Source organism: Patagioenas fasciata, chromosome 1 (genome assembly GCF_037038585.1).
Source record: "Patagioenas fasciata isolate bPatFas1 chromosome 1, bPatFas1.hap1, whole genome shotgun sequence".
NCBI classification, from domain to species: domain Eukaryota; kingdom Metazoa; phylum Chordata; class Aves; order Columbiformes; family Columbidae; genus Patagioenas; species Patagioenas fasciata.
The window spans coordinates 94721926-94738725 of NC_092520.1; the positions used below are offsets into that span (position 1 = coordinate 94721926).

Here is a 16800-nt window from a genome sequence, read left to right on the forward strand (position 1 = left end):
GTTGACATACATATTGGTGACAGATGATTTGGCTTGTCTGGATTGCAAGAGATACAGAGCATGTTATGGACTCTATGCTATAAATATATAAAAATACCAGAGAACTTATAAATGCAGCAATGAAGACCACTGGCCCAAATTCCCAGCTTCACATTCTGGGCAAATGTAATGTAATTCATTTAAAGGCACAAGATACGCACCAGGAATAAACTAGATCTTGATTTGTTTTTAAATATATTTTTAACCTGTTTTTAATGCCACAGCTGCAAACCTGTGGAATTAAAAACAAACAAAAACAAACAAACAAGACCCACACAACTCTATAAGCCTTTGAACAGCCAACTGGAATCACAACAATTAATGTAACAGCAGTTGTCAGAGAAACAACAGAGAACTTCTACCATATCTGCTTTGAAAGAGTCCTGCAAACCAGCTTCTTTTTCAAGCAGATTTTGCAATTTTGTCTCAGTGTCGTAATGCAATATATTGATGTTACTTCAGTAGTTTACTATAAATCCTTTGTGTATAATTTGTGAACTCTATAGAGAACAGCCCATTTTACAAACAGAATTTTAAAACACTGGGTTTAAATTTATTGAAGGGTTTATTCAGAATTGACCAAGCCTCCTTAGAAAACTAAATTTTGGTTAGAAGACTTTCCTTTTGCATAACTACTAGACTTGGGTTTTGTTTTGTTTTGTTTTTTTTATAAAGCTCTTTTTAATTACACAGAAAAACATAAACCGCAATAGAAATGCAATTTGCCTAAAGTGAATTTTTTGATTGCCATGTTTTGGTTTTTGATCTCATTTAATGAGAGTAGTTTACAGAAAATTATACATTGTGCTGTTTGCTAAATCCACATGATTTTTACATATACAATTAATTGGACCAAGACAAATCACACAGTAACTGTATGCAGTATAGCTACTGACTATAAAAAAAAAATATGTGACCTCTTGAAAGAGACTGCTTCAGTCAAATCAGGTCAAATATACTGTGTACATCCATATTTAATAAGCTAAAAAATAAAGTAATAAACTCAATGCAAAGCCAGAAGGTAATATGAAAAGCTCAAACCGGTAAGCCTACATGACTCACAAATTGGAAGAAATCAATCAGATTTTACAAAACATTTTGTCATAAGCAGTTTGCAGGGCAGCAAGCTGCTACACCTAAGCCACCGCTCTCAGCGCTAGGAAAAATAAAATGACCCACAGTTAACAAATCAATGCATCTTTACTTACAGCATAATATTAGGAAAAAAAAAAAAATTTAAAAAAAAAAATAAAGACCCTTATTGACCACTTGTAGCCACCAGTAAAAGACAGAACTAAAAGATGCTAGTTCAGCAGGCAATGTATTCAGGACGAGGTAAACAGGGAAAGGAACCTACTCCTGACGCACTCACACCTGCACAGCCTCCATCAGGACACCCCGCTGCGTGCCAGCCAGCAGCCCAGGTGCCACAGAAATGGCTGTGACCTCCTCCCTCTCATTAGAGACGGACCCATGTGTCCGCCACAGGCACTATTCCCAGATTTAGCAGCCACGGTCTCAGACTCCTTCATGCTGCCCCATCCAGCCTCACACCCTGAGCTGCTCTCCCACAGTGGCTGGTTATTCAGCTGGTGCGAACTCCATCAAGATTTTTCTCTTGTGGCTGTGTCTTTTCGAGGTGAAAAGAAAACAAGCCTGTTTCATTACAGACCTCCTGGAGAAACATGAAAACTTGGGTGTCTAAATGGAGCTGATTGAAACCACATTTAAGCTCGTATTTGTTTAACTTGCCTTGTGCAGGACTGCGAGCCTGCCGGTGCTCATCATCTCCTACAAGTGAACCTTTATTTTTTAAAGCAGCAGCTAATTAGGTGTGTGTGGTTCAAAGCTACAGACTACCTGACAAATTCAGAAGATCTGAAACACAATAGAAGTCAATATTCATTTGCAGGAGCAGCATCTAAAAGAGACAGCAGCTTTTTAATATCCCACTAGTATTACAGAGTGTCGAAGCATCCAGGCAACCTACTGCTTCCTCCCTGCTAAAAGGACTGGCAGAAACACGGCGTATTTTAGCGGACGGTGAGAAAGTTGATAGTAATGTAACAGTCAAGACACTATAATAAGCACCTTGACATCACAACACTTGGTGGCTGTGTTAAAATGAATCAAACCAGAAGACCTCAACTCAAACCAAATCACCCAGCTTTCCAGCCACTTGTGCACAACAGTGATCTCCCAGACATGAGTGGTCACCCAGAGTTCAGCTGCGGAGCTTGGTTTTAAACCATCCTCTATCAAAGTCTGGTGTATTTCTAGCTAAAATGAAAGCATATGTTTATTGTTTTCTCTTTGGGCAGACAATTAATATTTATACACTGCATTATCAAACAAAAATAACCATGTATTTTATTCCTGGAATAAGTTTTTCTTATTGGAATGAAGCTGTGCCAAGGAGGGATTTCATCTGATGCAAGCAGCATGCAAGAAAAATCCACATCCTATGGTAGCATTCTAAGCTAAAAAGCGGTATTTCGGAATGGGCCATAGCAAAGGTAAGTTGACGAAAATGAACCCTCCAGGGCAGTCTCATGCTCCATGCAAGAAAAGGTGCCACCAATGTCAACAGGAGATACACTTGCCACAGCAGTACGGGAAGAAGGCTTTTTGCAAATCCACTCAAGCTTACTTTAGATCAAATACCATTTTTGCTCTCAAACAGCATAGAAAATATCTTGCTGCATACGTTTTAGTTTTGATATGGACGCCAATTAACAAGAACAAGCATTATGTCCACAGCAGAATAAACTGTTCGGTTTTTATTGTGAAATTACTGTTTCTTGAATTCTATCAAGTGCTCCAGATTATATACATACCACTAAATATAAATAGAAGAGGTTAAAATGCAGTTTAAATATAACAGATATGTCCACAACTCCATATTTAGATATACCCTTTAATTTTTTCCTATTGCCTACATTTTACTTACATTTAAATTTAGCAAAGTAATTTTAGACTGCCAGTTTTCTACCTACACTAGTTAACTATGCTGTGAAGGAAATATATCAGATTTTCTCCACTTATTTCATTACCTTCTAAAATGCCAAAGCAATACAAAATCTTGCAGCTCAAACCTTTAACCCATACAAAAGACAAAATGATGCTCAACTTTAATGGAAACCTGCCTGTCAAAAAGTGCATGGCTAAAACCACATGGAGAAATAAAAAATACTCTAGTGGTTGTGAAAGTGGCCAGTCGTGGGTATAATGAAAAACAGTGTGGTGTTATTGCACAAAAGGTAATTCTTTCAACCCAAGACAAACATCATTATAATTCAGGCTGAAAATATCTTACCAACATGAACTCTTTTTTTTTCTTCTTCTTTTTTTTTTTTTTTTAACAAAAGCATTTTAAATCAACTGTGTAGGAAAACTGACATACAAAGCATAAACTAATCCCCAGCCTACCCTCCCAGCTGTACAACATAAAACCACCACGGGCAGCATTAGGCACTCAAGGCTCAGCCTGCACCGCTGACCTCAGCTGATATGGATCAGGCCCAAAGGGCCCTTTCTGACCATACCCCCTGTCAACAACTTCCACCTCGAGTTCAGGACACAGATTTCCACAGAGCCACTTGCATGATTAAAAGAACTACCATTTGCCCATACAGCTGCCTTACCCCCAAAAAACCCCAACTTGTTTAAAAGAAAATGACAAGGTTCCTGATGGGGTGAGAAGGGGCAGGGGGGGTTGGGAGGGGGAATAAAATAAAATAAAATAAATCTTTACATATTTTAAGGGAAAGGGTATGTTTCAACCCAAAATTCTTAATTGATTTTGTTGATAATTGCTAATAACTCCTGGAGCACTTAGTAATGCAGAGGCAAGGAAAGGAAGGAAACGTAACATGTAATGTTTCAGGGCTACCATGTGCCATCAGCACTGCAACAGCTTTTCATGTTTTTTTGATCTTCCCTGGAGTGCATATAAGCAAGAGTACTTGTAACTGCTGTATACAGGGACCCCAGTAAAGTGATCAAAATGAAGTGTTCTGCAAAGGGAGAACCGATGCCAGGACCCTCACATATTGATACCAAAGTGATGGTGTTCTGGAGAAAGCACAATGGGAAACGATTTGCCTCATCAGTAGCCAGGTATTTTGCTTATGTGGTGTTATTCAAGTCAATTGGATTACAACAGTTGTCCCACGGTTTTGTATTTGTTTACGCAACTCCATGTGCACACAGAAAATAAACTGCCCACAGAAGAGCAGGTAGCAAAGATGCAGCCACGTTGTGAAGGTGAATTCATGGGTCTCATGCAGAATTGTCATCTGGACACTAACAACTGTGGAATCTGACCTGGTGTATCCTAGAGAAAAGGTCTAACAGATTGACATACAAATGATTGTACTTGAGGTAAGAGATGTTACCTCCAAGTGCGTAACAATCTGTATGTTAAGCTCATGGTTCATATCACTGAAACTCCTCAATGGAGTCATACAGCCAGATTTCTTCAGCACCTAACAAAGAGCTCAAAGTTGGATAAAAAGAGCAGCCACACTGCCAGCACCACTTATAAACCATCGGGTGAAAAATATGCCAATATATATCTCTACTAGAAAATATCTTCAAGAACCAAATGCTATATAAATTACAATCCAAATGGAATAACACCTTAGGAGCAAAAAGTCCAACTAATAACACCTAGGACTTATACGGACAGATCATTTATAAAATTCTGGTAACATGTAACTCTATCCAGTACTATATGATTTGTTTAACTTTGGGACTAAATTGTGGGAGGTGGGGATAGATACTGTTCAAAGCTCTAAACCCTGAAATGCTTCTGGAAGTAGGTATTTTTTTCTCGCAAAGTTTTCCAAAGAGCTGCGTAACAAGTTTGCCATTGTTTGCCTACATATATATCTGAAAGAGAAAATAAGAACTGATGTTACTATTCCAATGTACCATGCCTTTATGTCCTTTAAGAAATAGATAAGATAATCAACATAAAAATGTATTTGTCCCATATGAAGTATGGCTTAGTTTATTTTTTACTTTACTTAGGATTACTTTTACTTTTAATTAGAAAGTTGTCTATCAATCTATTTCTTTTGCTTGATTTTCCTATCAGTTCAGGTGTACTTGAAATCCCATACCTGATACACATACCATGATGGAAGCTTACATTTTATACCCTAGTGAGAAGCTGTCTTTGTCTACTTCACTTGTTTCAGTGAAACCAGGGAAGTGGTTAAAGGGTTAAATCAAAGGAATGTGACATTTCTCCATGTGCAGTTCAGAGACCTATCCTGGTTTTCCTAATGGACTCAAAATTACATGGATAGAATGTAATTTCCAAACTATTACTGCAGAACTGAAGCACTGTGTTAATTCAGTGAATGACACTTTGAATACAAATAAAAACTTAATTAAAGAAAGAGCAAGTTTACTTGTGCTGTGGGTTCTCAGCAAAGGCAGCAATAAATTGAAGTTTATGTTAGCCAGAACTTGCAACTTCAGCTTTTGTAAATATGATTACGTGCACTCTAAACTCTACAGCAAACCCATCTGGTCACCAAAATAGATGTCCACATATTGTAACACAGTGCTTACTCTGAAAAGTACCACAGCCAACTCTTACTCTCTTTAGGCCAGCTCAGGTAATTGAAGGTTTTCCTACATGCAAGAGCTAGTCAGTTTTAGGAAAGGCCATAGATATTAGTCAATTGAAAGATGGATTGCTGAAATAATCAGAAAGACATCAACCCTATTTTTACAAACCTGGAAAAAAAACAAAACAAAACAAAAAACACAAAAAAGGTATGGCGAGGTAGGGGATGTTATAATCTGCCCGAAAACACAGCAGCCAACCCGAAACCAAACCTCGTTAGTGCTTTAAAACTGAAGTTGGAAAGTGACAGTTTGCGCAACGAGAGCCCGCAGAAGATGCGCGACTCCAGCTGCCGCCCCGCGCCCCGGCCGAGACCTTGGGGCTGCCCTGCTCCAGTCGCAGCGACGGGGCAGCCGGACCGCCGCTCGCGGGGAGCTGCCTCGCCTCGGCCCGCCGCTGCCGCCGCCCGCAGCCCCTCGCCCCGCTCTCCCCGCCGCTCCCGGCCCCGACGGCCGCGCCGCGTCCCCACCACTCCGCTCGGCGCCCCACCTCCCCATCGCAGCCTCGGAGGGAAAGGACTTACCGTGAGAGGTCGGGGGAAGGGGGCGAGTCCGGGGTCCCGGGGGAGGCGAGGACGGGACGGGAAGGGACGGGGCCGGGGCGCGGAGGGCGCCGCCTTGGGAAGGCAGCGGCCGCCGGCGGCGGGAGCGAGGGAGGGAGTGAGGGAGAGAGCGAGGGGACGGCGGCGTTGCCGACTGCAGTGAGTCACTTCAGTCGGGACGGGCTCAGCCCATCGCGCTGGCCCCGGGCTCCGTGCGCCTCTTCCTCTCTCCAATCGCCGAGCGGGACAGCTGCTGCTCCTCGACGCTCCCCGGCTCCACCGCCGCCGTCGGGGCGGCCCCGCGCCGCCCGCCGGGCACCGGCACCCCCCGGGGCGCACCGGTCCCCCCCGCCCCCCTACTCCCCGGCGTCCTCCCCCGGACGACCCCGATCCGCAATGGGGGGTAGTAGGGGCCGGGCGGAACTAGAGGTGAGCGGGACCTGCGGGGGGAGGACACGGGGCTGCTGGGGGCTCGGCGGGTCTCGTCTCCTCCCGGCGCGGGGAACAAGAGCGTGTTTTAAGGGGCAGAACAAACGTGCAGTTGTTGCGAGCACCCGACGTGAAGTCAAAGCCTGGCCTCTAACCAGGTGGCAGTGGGGCTCCGGAGGGCAGCGAGATAAATAACGGGACGTATGGAAATAAAAGGAAGGACAGGGGAGCCTGGCCCGGCCAGAACAGGACTGAGCGCCCCCTCGCCCGGTGGTGCAGGGGGACGGAGAGGGGATGGGTCGCGACCCTCGCAGCGACACTCGCGTCGCACACATGCGGGGAAGCCGCGCACACCGGGGAGAAACGGGCGATGCGCCCCGTCCCGTCCCGTCCCGTCCCTCCCGCCTGCCCGCCCGCGGGCCCGGGGCTCCTTACCGGGGCACCGCTTCTGCCCGCCGCCGCGCTGCCCCGGCCTTCCCCGGGCACGCCTCGGCCCCCGCCGCGCCGCCGGGCATCGCCCGCCGCTCTCCCCGGCGCTTCTCAACCAGTGGTAAGCGCCGAGAGCCAGCGTGCAAAGCAGAAAACCCAGTACTCCCTTAATTAAAAATAATAATTAAAAAAAAAAAAAGCGTCTCGCTTTTTAAAGCAGAACTACATAATGTATTAATTGGTTGCTATTAGCATGCAGTTTTATTGAGCATAGCACACAGAAGTCTGATTGTGAGCGAGGAGTGTTTTCAATGAAAGTGGAGTTATTTTAGCTGCAGACATGTTTACATTTCTGTGGTTTAGTCTATAACTTTCTCTTTTTCTTGCTTCAGAATTCTGCTCCATGAAGCAAAGCCCTTAGCTCCCAGACATTCCAAAAAGTCTGCCAAAATAATAGGGGAAAAAAAAAAATGAGAAGAAATAAAAAAAACACACACAGAGACCCCCAAGTCTGGGTCAGGCTCAGGGCTGGATATGGGCAGAGTGAGAATACCCCCTCCTCACTCTCGCTCCAGTTAAAAAGCCTTCAGGGCTCCATTTCCTGTTTTTAAGGAAAAAATAAAGCAGGTCTAGGACTGATTTTAGACACTGCCTAGACCAGGGCTGGTGGGTGCAGAGGACCTTTAACTCTCTCGATGCCAAAGGGTACCTGATAACATGCTGGTCCAGGCAACCACACGCCTCCTGACCTTAGAGAAGAGCCATAGCAGCCAGGTGACTTTTTACCCTGCTCTGCATTTTCAGGTGACAAACAACCTGAAGGTCCTGAGCAACAACCTAGTGCACATCCAGGTCAAATTAGAAAATCTAAGAGGCAAAAGATCCCAAAAGTAGGAGCGAGTACCCTCTGCCACAGACCTGCCGCAGCAGCATCCACCTATGGAGATCTCCTGGCGAGCCCCTGCGGTCCCTTCCCCGCAGGCCGTGGTGTAGATCTAGGGACTGCGTTGCTGCCTGTCCCACCTTCCCCACAGCTGCTGCCTCCCCTGCTATGGATAGGCAGCGTCACTCGTGTGGCCCTCATTGAGTGGGCGTTGAAACAACTTGAGCTTTTGGGCATTAAATCCACAGCTTAGGAAAATCAAAACAGAGCAGTTTGGTTAAAATTAGGAACATGCACTAGTGAATGAAGCAAGAAGTTCGCAGACACCTCCCCACAAAACTACTGACTCGAGTTTTCCACTCACTGGCTTGGTAGGTTATGATATGAATAGAAGCAGAGTGATCAGAATAAAGCACCCCTGTAATGAAGGGTTGTGTCTCCAGGGAGCTGGGGAAATGACAAGGAGAGGTGGTGGGAGGGAGGAGGATGCTGCAGCGGGAGCAGGCGCAGACCCAGCTGGGGCACCCTGCAGGGCTGGATACTGCATCCCAATCCTGCACCTCTGCCCTGAGCGACCTGCCCTGGGGTTGGGGAATGTGTGGATCTGCAAGCTGCAATGCAAAGCCTCAAGAGAGGCAGGTGAGAAAAAGATACAACTAGGTTTCTTGGCCAGGCATTTGGTCATAGTCCTCCTGTCCCCCAACATTTGCCTGCCAACCTTGTCCCAAGCATTTTTAGGTGTCTCAGCCCCCTCCCTTTCCTCCCTCCTTTGTATTTTACATGCCAGATGACTCCTGTATATTAGGACCTTTCGCTTTTGAAGAAGCCAGAAAGCGTTATGATTTCCTAACGCTTAAAAAAGAAAACACCTTTCCCCCAAGATGTTTTATATTAATTTAAGTATCGGTTCCTGGTTCATGTCAGCCCCTTTTGCAATGAAACGTCCTGCGTGGGCTGTCACACCTGCTAAATATAATCCTCTCTTTCTTTTGATATTCTGCAAAGGGCCTTTAAAGGTTCACATCCTCCAGTCTGGAGATTTAATTGCTTCATCTCAGATTTTAAAAAGCCTTGTAAATTTCTGAATTTTGTCGATTTCAAAGCAGAAGGAGGGGGGATGCGATAGGGATGGGAGGGTGAGTGAGAGGCGATGCTGAGCGCACCAAACCAACACTGGTGGACCTTGTGAAAGCTCCAACCCATTGTCCCATCCCACAGCTTCTGCTCTTTGGGGCAGACAACTGGAGCTGGTTTTATGACTTACCAATGAGTTAAATATGAAAATAGTAGCCTATTTTGCTATGGTAAATGCTCACCAGGGAGGAAATCACAGATTCAGTTTTATAGAAGGTAATGGAGTGAGATTACCCATACTAATGTACTTAACTCTTCAGAGAACATAAATCGAGTAGGGAAAAAGCCCCAAAATCAGTGGCTCCCCGAAACAAACTGTGGCCAGCAGTGGTTTCATCCTTACAATGTGCCAGTGGCACCGGTTTTGCCCAGTGGTACTGTGGTTAGATCCCCTTGGCCAGGGGGAGTAGGGCACTTAGATAACCCTGTAGAGAGGTGGGGGCCAAGCTGCCTCTCAGGATGGGAGAAGACAGGGCGAACGGGCTGCAGGGGGTCCTGCAGCCCCTATCACACGCTGCTTTGCCGCACTGTACGTGCAGCATCTCTCAGTAACACATGATGGCCGCAAACTGTTCTGGGAAACTGAATGATGCATAATTCCCATTAACTTGAGTAATGCAGCAAAGAGGAGGACACTGAGCACACTGTCAGCTTATTTCTGCACCCTGGGGGATGTGGATGCAGGAACAGTACCCACGGTGGCAACTCCAGATCCTGTATTTCCCTTGAGGAGATGCAGCAAAGCCAGTGGGGGTCGTGCCCAGCTATCGGTGTGCCCACGCAGCCATATCTCTCCCGCGTCACCTTCAGATGCAAAGTCCTGCATGGTCGCTCCCAGGCTGAGGGGTCAGGCAGCCCCGCTGCAAAGAAACCACCACCTCAGAGGACATGAGAGCTGGTGGACTTTCTCATGCAAAGCTGCCCTCCATTGTTCTTTCAAGCTGCTCTTGGGGATTGAAGTTTAAAGTGCTGCCCAATAAACCAATCTTCTGCTGATCCTTTAAACCCTACATGCGTAACATAAAATCTTCAGCCAGTCTGTCTACACAAAGTAAGTCATTCCTTTTGCATGGGACCACAAGACAGGAAAGGGATGGAGGAAGGAGCCAGCCAAGTGGGAGGCTGGAGCATCCCTTGCTGCTCCACCAACCTGCACAGCTAAGGTGGCATCGAGAAGCCTCCTCCTGCAGCCAGCCCCAGCTCGCGTTGCCCTGCAGCTGTTTGCTCACAGCCAGTTGCTCTGTCACGGTGGTTGTCTCATTGACGCATGCCTGGAGCTTTCTCTCAGAAGGAAGGACGAAAATTGCAGATAGCAGCAGATGAAGAGTGGGCCTTCAAGCGCTGCCACTTGTTCAGAAGTGTCATGTGGAAAGAAAAAAGTGTTCACATCATTTTCCATCTCCTTGAACACAGTTTTCAAAATGCAAATTGGAAAGAGACAATCAAAATTGCTGAATTTTCACCTCTGGAAGAAGAAAAAAAAACAAACATAAGCAGTTCTTTTCCTATTTTACTTCCAGAGCCATGGGCCTATGAAAATACATTTATCACCTAACATGTAGCAGAGCCTCAGGTAACTAGTAGTCTCTTAATGGGAGAACATAACACCTCCTCACTGGGGGCTGGACGACTTCAGGGGTGCAAAGCTTACCACAGTTTGAGCCTGCTTGCTTGCCACAGGCTCCAGGGAAGGCAACAGCAAGTGCTATGGGATTTCAAAACTGGATGAAGGATCCACCTAGACCTCATTTTCCACCAACATACCTCCATTTCCATTACTGTGGGGCAAATTTTGCACAGTGCTTTGAGGTTCACAGAAGTTCGAAGTTTCTGTTATGTTTTGTTTTGTTTTGTTTTTCAAAGCAGAAGGAATTGTCTTTGACCTCCCAAATATTAAAAAAAAAAAAAGAGTCCAGTAGTGCTTTCAGTCTATACATCTGGCTTATCTATAGACCAACAGGTGAAAGGTGTTCCATGTTTGCTGTGCTTAAAATCCAGCAGATGGATTGTGAGCTGTAGCATGGAAAACGTGAAGCACAGAAACTGTGTTCTGTGCAGATCACAGATTCCTGCAGATTCAGACAAACCAGTTTCCCTATGTGGGCTACAGTTCCAGAACTTGTAAAAATATTTAAGCTTTATCTTAGAGGTGTTTCAACTCCAGTCCATTAAACAAAACTGAAGAAGGATATTACTGAAAAGTATGTGATTAATTATGATATAATAGTTATTAACAATGAAAGAAGATACATGAAGGTTTGTTTTTCTTTTGATATGAAACAAGATGAGTGGAGAGATTATTTCTTCCACTGTGTTACATATTTGCCTGGCAAAACGCAATCCCAGCACCAGATTTTCTCAGGAAAATCTGAAAGGCTTAACATTGTAAACATTGTACCTATGAAAACATCATTTAAGATGAAGTAGTCCGGCAACAAAAAGGGGACCACCTTTATAAATACTACCTCTCACAGGTGTGGATGACATTCACTAATAAAGGTTCTCTTATGTAAAAATGACATTTAAACCAAAAGAGATAAGCGGCTGTATAGACACATCCTGTAGCCTAGATATGAACAGGCAACTATTTTTCAAGTACCAGAAATGATGACTTTTACAGCATTCCCAGATCTCTTTTAGCACAGACTGGACACTGACAGCATCTTAGTTATTTCTGAGGAGGCCACTGGAGTCCCTCCTATAAGAGAATCACTTTTAATTAGGGAAGGAAAGATCATTTCTTATTAAAAGCTCTAAAGCAGCAAAATAAAGCATTTTGTTAGGAAAGACTGGAATTACCTGATTAAATATGTGGCTAAATAAGGTATTCAGATGAATATTATATTGGTCACCAGGATATTCAACACCAATGGATATTCAGGACTACTGTATCAATTTAAAACAATTCACACTGTTTCCCAAACAATTGGCTAAAAAGGCAATCATTGTTTGTTTTCATTTTCAGTATTTTTTTCTGTTTAAACTGATAACTGAGATTGAAAAAAACATGTAGTATGTTGGCAGAAAAGTTCCAGGGAGCACCTGAGATTCCCATGAATTTCTGCAGGGTTTTTATGAGGCCATGAGTATCAATGGAAGAAACGAAAAAATGTCGAAGGTCTGATCCGAGTGATGGGAAAACTGGGATGCTTGACTGAATCCCTTCTAAACATCCTGACTCTCTAAAATAAGATTAAACTGTCAGCTCTTTTCCTTGTATTTTGGCAGGTAGGTCCCAAACTAGACAGAGCTGAAATCAGTGCACAAGGCAAACTAGTAAAATGATGATATAAATGCTCCTCTGCAAATTTGCAAGGCCAGAAGTGAACTTCTGACTCATTCTCAGTTCGGGGTGAGGGGCAGAATTTGTACCTTTTCCTGTTTTACCCACAGCATTTCCCCTTCTCTCTGCAATCGGGCATTTCTCTGTATCACTGCCTAGATTCAAGGAATAATAACAACTTATCCAGTGAATCAACAGAGAGATGCTGAGCAGTGCACCTCTGCAAGAACTGTGAACTTCTTCAACAGCATGGCAAAATTTAAAAATAAGAAAGCTGAAAGTTGAATTATTTTCAAAACCAGAAAGACAAAGTCAAGGTAGGTGACAAAAGGTAATAAATTCTAAACTATGCATTTATTTACTGGTGAAGAATTCAGCCAGCATACAGAAATGACTCAGGTCAGAATGGGTATTTAAATATAAAAGGCTGCAGGTAAATAATGCTTGAAGACAAGTCCAACCAAAAATAAAATGCTTACATTGTTCAATAGAGACAAATTAATAAGTTTAAATACCATAAAGTTTCTTGCTTATTATTTACATACGTCCTTACATTTTTGCATTTCCTTTGCTTACTTGGCATATCATCATGTCTGAGGAGGCCATAGCTTAATAAAAATGTAACTAAATAGAGAGTCAATGTGCAGATAAGTAAAATTTTTGTAGGATTTAAGTTTGTGAACTATCATAATTGTCTTTCTTCTTTACATTACTCTGCTCCTCCATTTTCTGTATTTGCCATGGTACCAGCAAAAAAACCTAAATTTTGCCTTCAGGTCTGTGGAATCAGCCCCGTGTTCATATACAAGCACCTATGCAGCTGTATGTATGGCTTCGGCTAGCAGACCTGCACACTATCATACACAGCTCTAAGAAACGTGATCTTAGCACATGAATTTTGTTCTTCCTCTACAGCTATCTCTTTGCAGCTATCCACATATATAACGACTTCATTTTACCACGCCCCTCTTCTATCTAAATAATTCAGCACAAGTTTTCCACAGCATTTCTTTATTGGCTGTGTTGTAAAGCAGAGTAATATCTGAAATTACAGTCAGAGGCAGAAAACCAGCCTTTCCTGGAACCCGAAGCTACAAAAAGCTCCGTAATACACGAGCAGGAGATAGGTGATTTCCCACAGCTAGAGTTATATGTACACACACACAGACACATCTCTTTTCACACCTACCTTGTGGTAGTAGTGCAAACAAGCTACACATCCCCCAGCAATGACATGTCTGTAGGCTGCAGGCAGGTTGGTGCTCTCTCGGCTGCATCGCTGGGCGTGGATGATGCAGATGCCTCAGCAGAGGCCAGCGAAGAAGGGAGAGGCAGCTGCAGAAGGTGACTCAGCTCTGGATGTGACACTGAATCACCCTCAGGATGAGCCACGGCAAAAGGAGAGACCCACTCCCTACTCTGAGCTGCTAGAGTGACACGTCTTAAGTAGGCGATGGTAACTGCTGGAACTGCAGCACTTGGTGATGGAGGTGACCCCTCTGTGTGTGGGGACGGGCACACTGCGGCAGATGCTTCTTAGACAACACCTTGATTGAGGTCTCTGCCGCTGCCTGGGTGGTGGCACGTGCCCTGAATGTCCCGCAAGCACATCTCTCAGTCTTGTTCAGCACAGACAATTCATGGTCCACATTTCTTTCAGACGTGATCTTCTGAAATAATGACAAATGAAGAACATGTTCAATTCAGGACAGCCATTAGGACTGGATTAAGTGAAGTCTATTGGCTCTGTCACAGATGAAAATAATTATGTGTTGGAGCCCCATCATTTTTTGACTTACAGTCTCAGAAAACTTTGGATTATCCCACAAAGGGACACGCTTTCCTTGATGTTGTACTGAGTCCTTGAATTAACTGGAGAACACTGAAAGAAGCTTGTAGATCAAGAGAGGACTGGGCTCACATGCACTGTTCATTGCAAAAAGTAAAGTATTCAAAAGAATATTTCCCTCCTGAAATATGCTTCTGACAGTGTGGGTTTAGAGCAAAATATGAGAATAGGTTCTTCAGACCAAGAACTGATTTTTTTTTTTTATCAAACTACACACATAGCATAGGTGTGCTGGACATAATGATCTACCAAAGCATGGCTCCTGAAGGATGACAGTTTCTCAGGGCAACTGCGGTTTTGCATGAAGGCTGAATAAAGCTTTTGTTTCTCCTTACACATATGCATTTGGTGACACTCATGAGCAGAACGAAGATCAGGACAAGGCCCTCGCCATTCTTGAAAATACTAAGAGAAACATCCAGAAATGTGCAACAGATGATAATAAGACGGCGACACAAAACAACTGTAAGAAATCCTACGGTCTTTATAGCCATTCATCAGAACAGATTATTGTAATTGGTCCCATCTGGCTTTAAGATTTATGAAATCGATAGTCTAGGATAGACATTCTGTAAGAAAGCTGCTACCAATGTGAAGCTTGCAAAGATTCACTTTAACCTGTGTCAAAATTCTGATCTGATTTACAGCTCAGAAAATCCCTGGTTTGGTGAAATGAGTCCTTACTCTATGAACAGTGGGAAACATCACACCTCTACCTTGTTGAAATTCAAAGGAAAAACTGAGAGAAGACTGCTAACAGGGAGCCAGGCAGTCAGATCCACTAGCGACAGCATAGAGCTGACTAGCACATCACTGCCATACAGTTGGCTTTGCCTGTCTCCCTGTTTCACTGTGCAGCCACACTGTGGGGACCAAGTGGTATTTGTTGGCCCATCCTGCATCCTTAAGGAAAGGCCACTCACTGCTGAGCTTTGCTTTTCCCTTTTCCCTAACAAGGCAGTACTACTTAGGTTTGTTTCTGCAAAGCTCTTTGAAACAGAAGGATGAAAATCACTTCCCATGCTCATTTTGGATATCAGGCACATGAGAAAAAAAAAAATCATTAGACTTAAAATGTAATTTAAAAAGTTCAACAATCATCAAATTGTTACACTGACTACTGTCATCCTTTGGAAGTTCACAGGGAGCTTTATTTTGATCAGGTAGCTTTGTGGTTTAGTTTCCCTTTGCATGTATAAGAAAGTATTTGCACAATTACTTCAAACTTTTCAAGCATTTCGTATTTTACTGTAATGAAAAATGGGCCAATGTATTGAAAAGTTTGCTAAAGTAGGTGGATGTTTTTTTTAATGAAAATAACAGTTGGTTCTCCAGAGGCATGGGAATTTTTAGCAAACACTGCACACTTCCCTTCAGAATTCAGTGAAAATGTTCCTGTTTTTCCACCCAATGTGCCATTTATGCAAAAAGTGGGCAGAAAGGCATATTTTCAATGGGACAATAGCTATTTTCTTGAGAGCAAAAGGAAAAGTTAAAATGCAGCGCTACAACAGTATAGATGAGAAGATAAGCTTTCAAAAAAAAAAAAAAAACCACCACCAAAACCACAGAAAGCAAAAAAAGTGTAGTTAAAAAAAAATACCTAGAGGGAAATTTGCAGGACTTTGTTTCTTGACTAAAACAAGAGCCTTTCTGCTTCTGTGTGGAAATAACCATTGCAGTGTATGCAAACTGCAGCAAATCCCAGGACAAGGCGGTAGAAATGCAAGCCAGAGAAAGCCTAGCTTTTTGCTTATATTGCACAAAGGCACCTTTCTGTGGAAATGATCCCTCTCTGATCTTTTTTCATTTTCTTGATGCAGAAATAAAGTAACTTAGAGTCAAATAAAAAAGCTGGGAACAGAATAAGCAGTCTAAAACTATATCAGACTAGATAAAATTCCCTGGAATTATCTGTGAATTCATTGAAACTGTATTTTACTTTTTTATTCAAGGCAACTGATTTGTTGAGGAGTTATAGATTAAGACAGTACACTTAAAATCCAAAGTCCCCTTGGAGAGTTCTTTCTGGTATAAATCTGCTTTCCTTTAACTTGGATTATAAACAATCTACATGATATGCACCTGGTTCTGGCAGGGTCTATATTATTTCACTCCCAAAAGCAGCTTTATAAAGAGAACACACTGCATTTCAGCAGCAATATAAATAATGTTGCAGTTTGGGGATCTCTTGTGCCGCTTTCATTTTTCTTTCTTTCCTTTTCATCTGAACTGAACCACACCTCTCTAAAAATACTCACTTTCTTAATGAAAACCATATTTTTGGGCATTTTTCCCCCCCCGCGTGTGCATGACCTGTTGAAATGCCTGCACAATCTTTAATGTCAGATTCAGACGACACGTGTCTTATGAAAGTCTGGGACCCAGCTCTCGGCGGGGCCTCCCAGAGCTGTCCCACATCTTTATGAGAAAGAGGGACAAAACCTTCTGGTTTTGGCATTTTATACTGGAGTCTGCTTTAAGCTAGGCAAAAAAAAAAAAAAAAAAAAGAAAAAAAGAAAAAAAAGAAAATAGCAACGTAGAGTCTAGACAGAAGAGATTGGGTTGAAAT

General features: G+C 43.3%; 1 protein-coding gene across 2 annotated transcripts in view; it reads right to left on the minus strand.

The window, feature by feature from the left end:
• The window catches only part of ERG (ETS transcription factor ERG), a 147307-nt gene extending 140788 nt beyond the window's left edge, over nt 1-6519 (minus strand). The window contains exon 1 of one of the 2 annotated variants that reach the window (XM_065862044.2): nt 6204-6519. The gene's annotated coding sequence lies outside the window, so the exon portion shown is untranslated. The remainder of the gene's footprint in view (nt 1-6203) is intronic. The other variant, XM_065862030.2, reaches the window with a different exon arrangement.
• Nucleotides 6520-16800: the final 10281 nt, after the last annotated feature.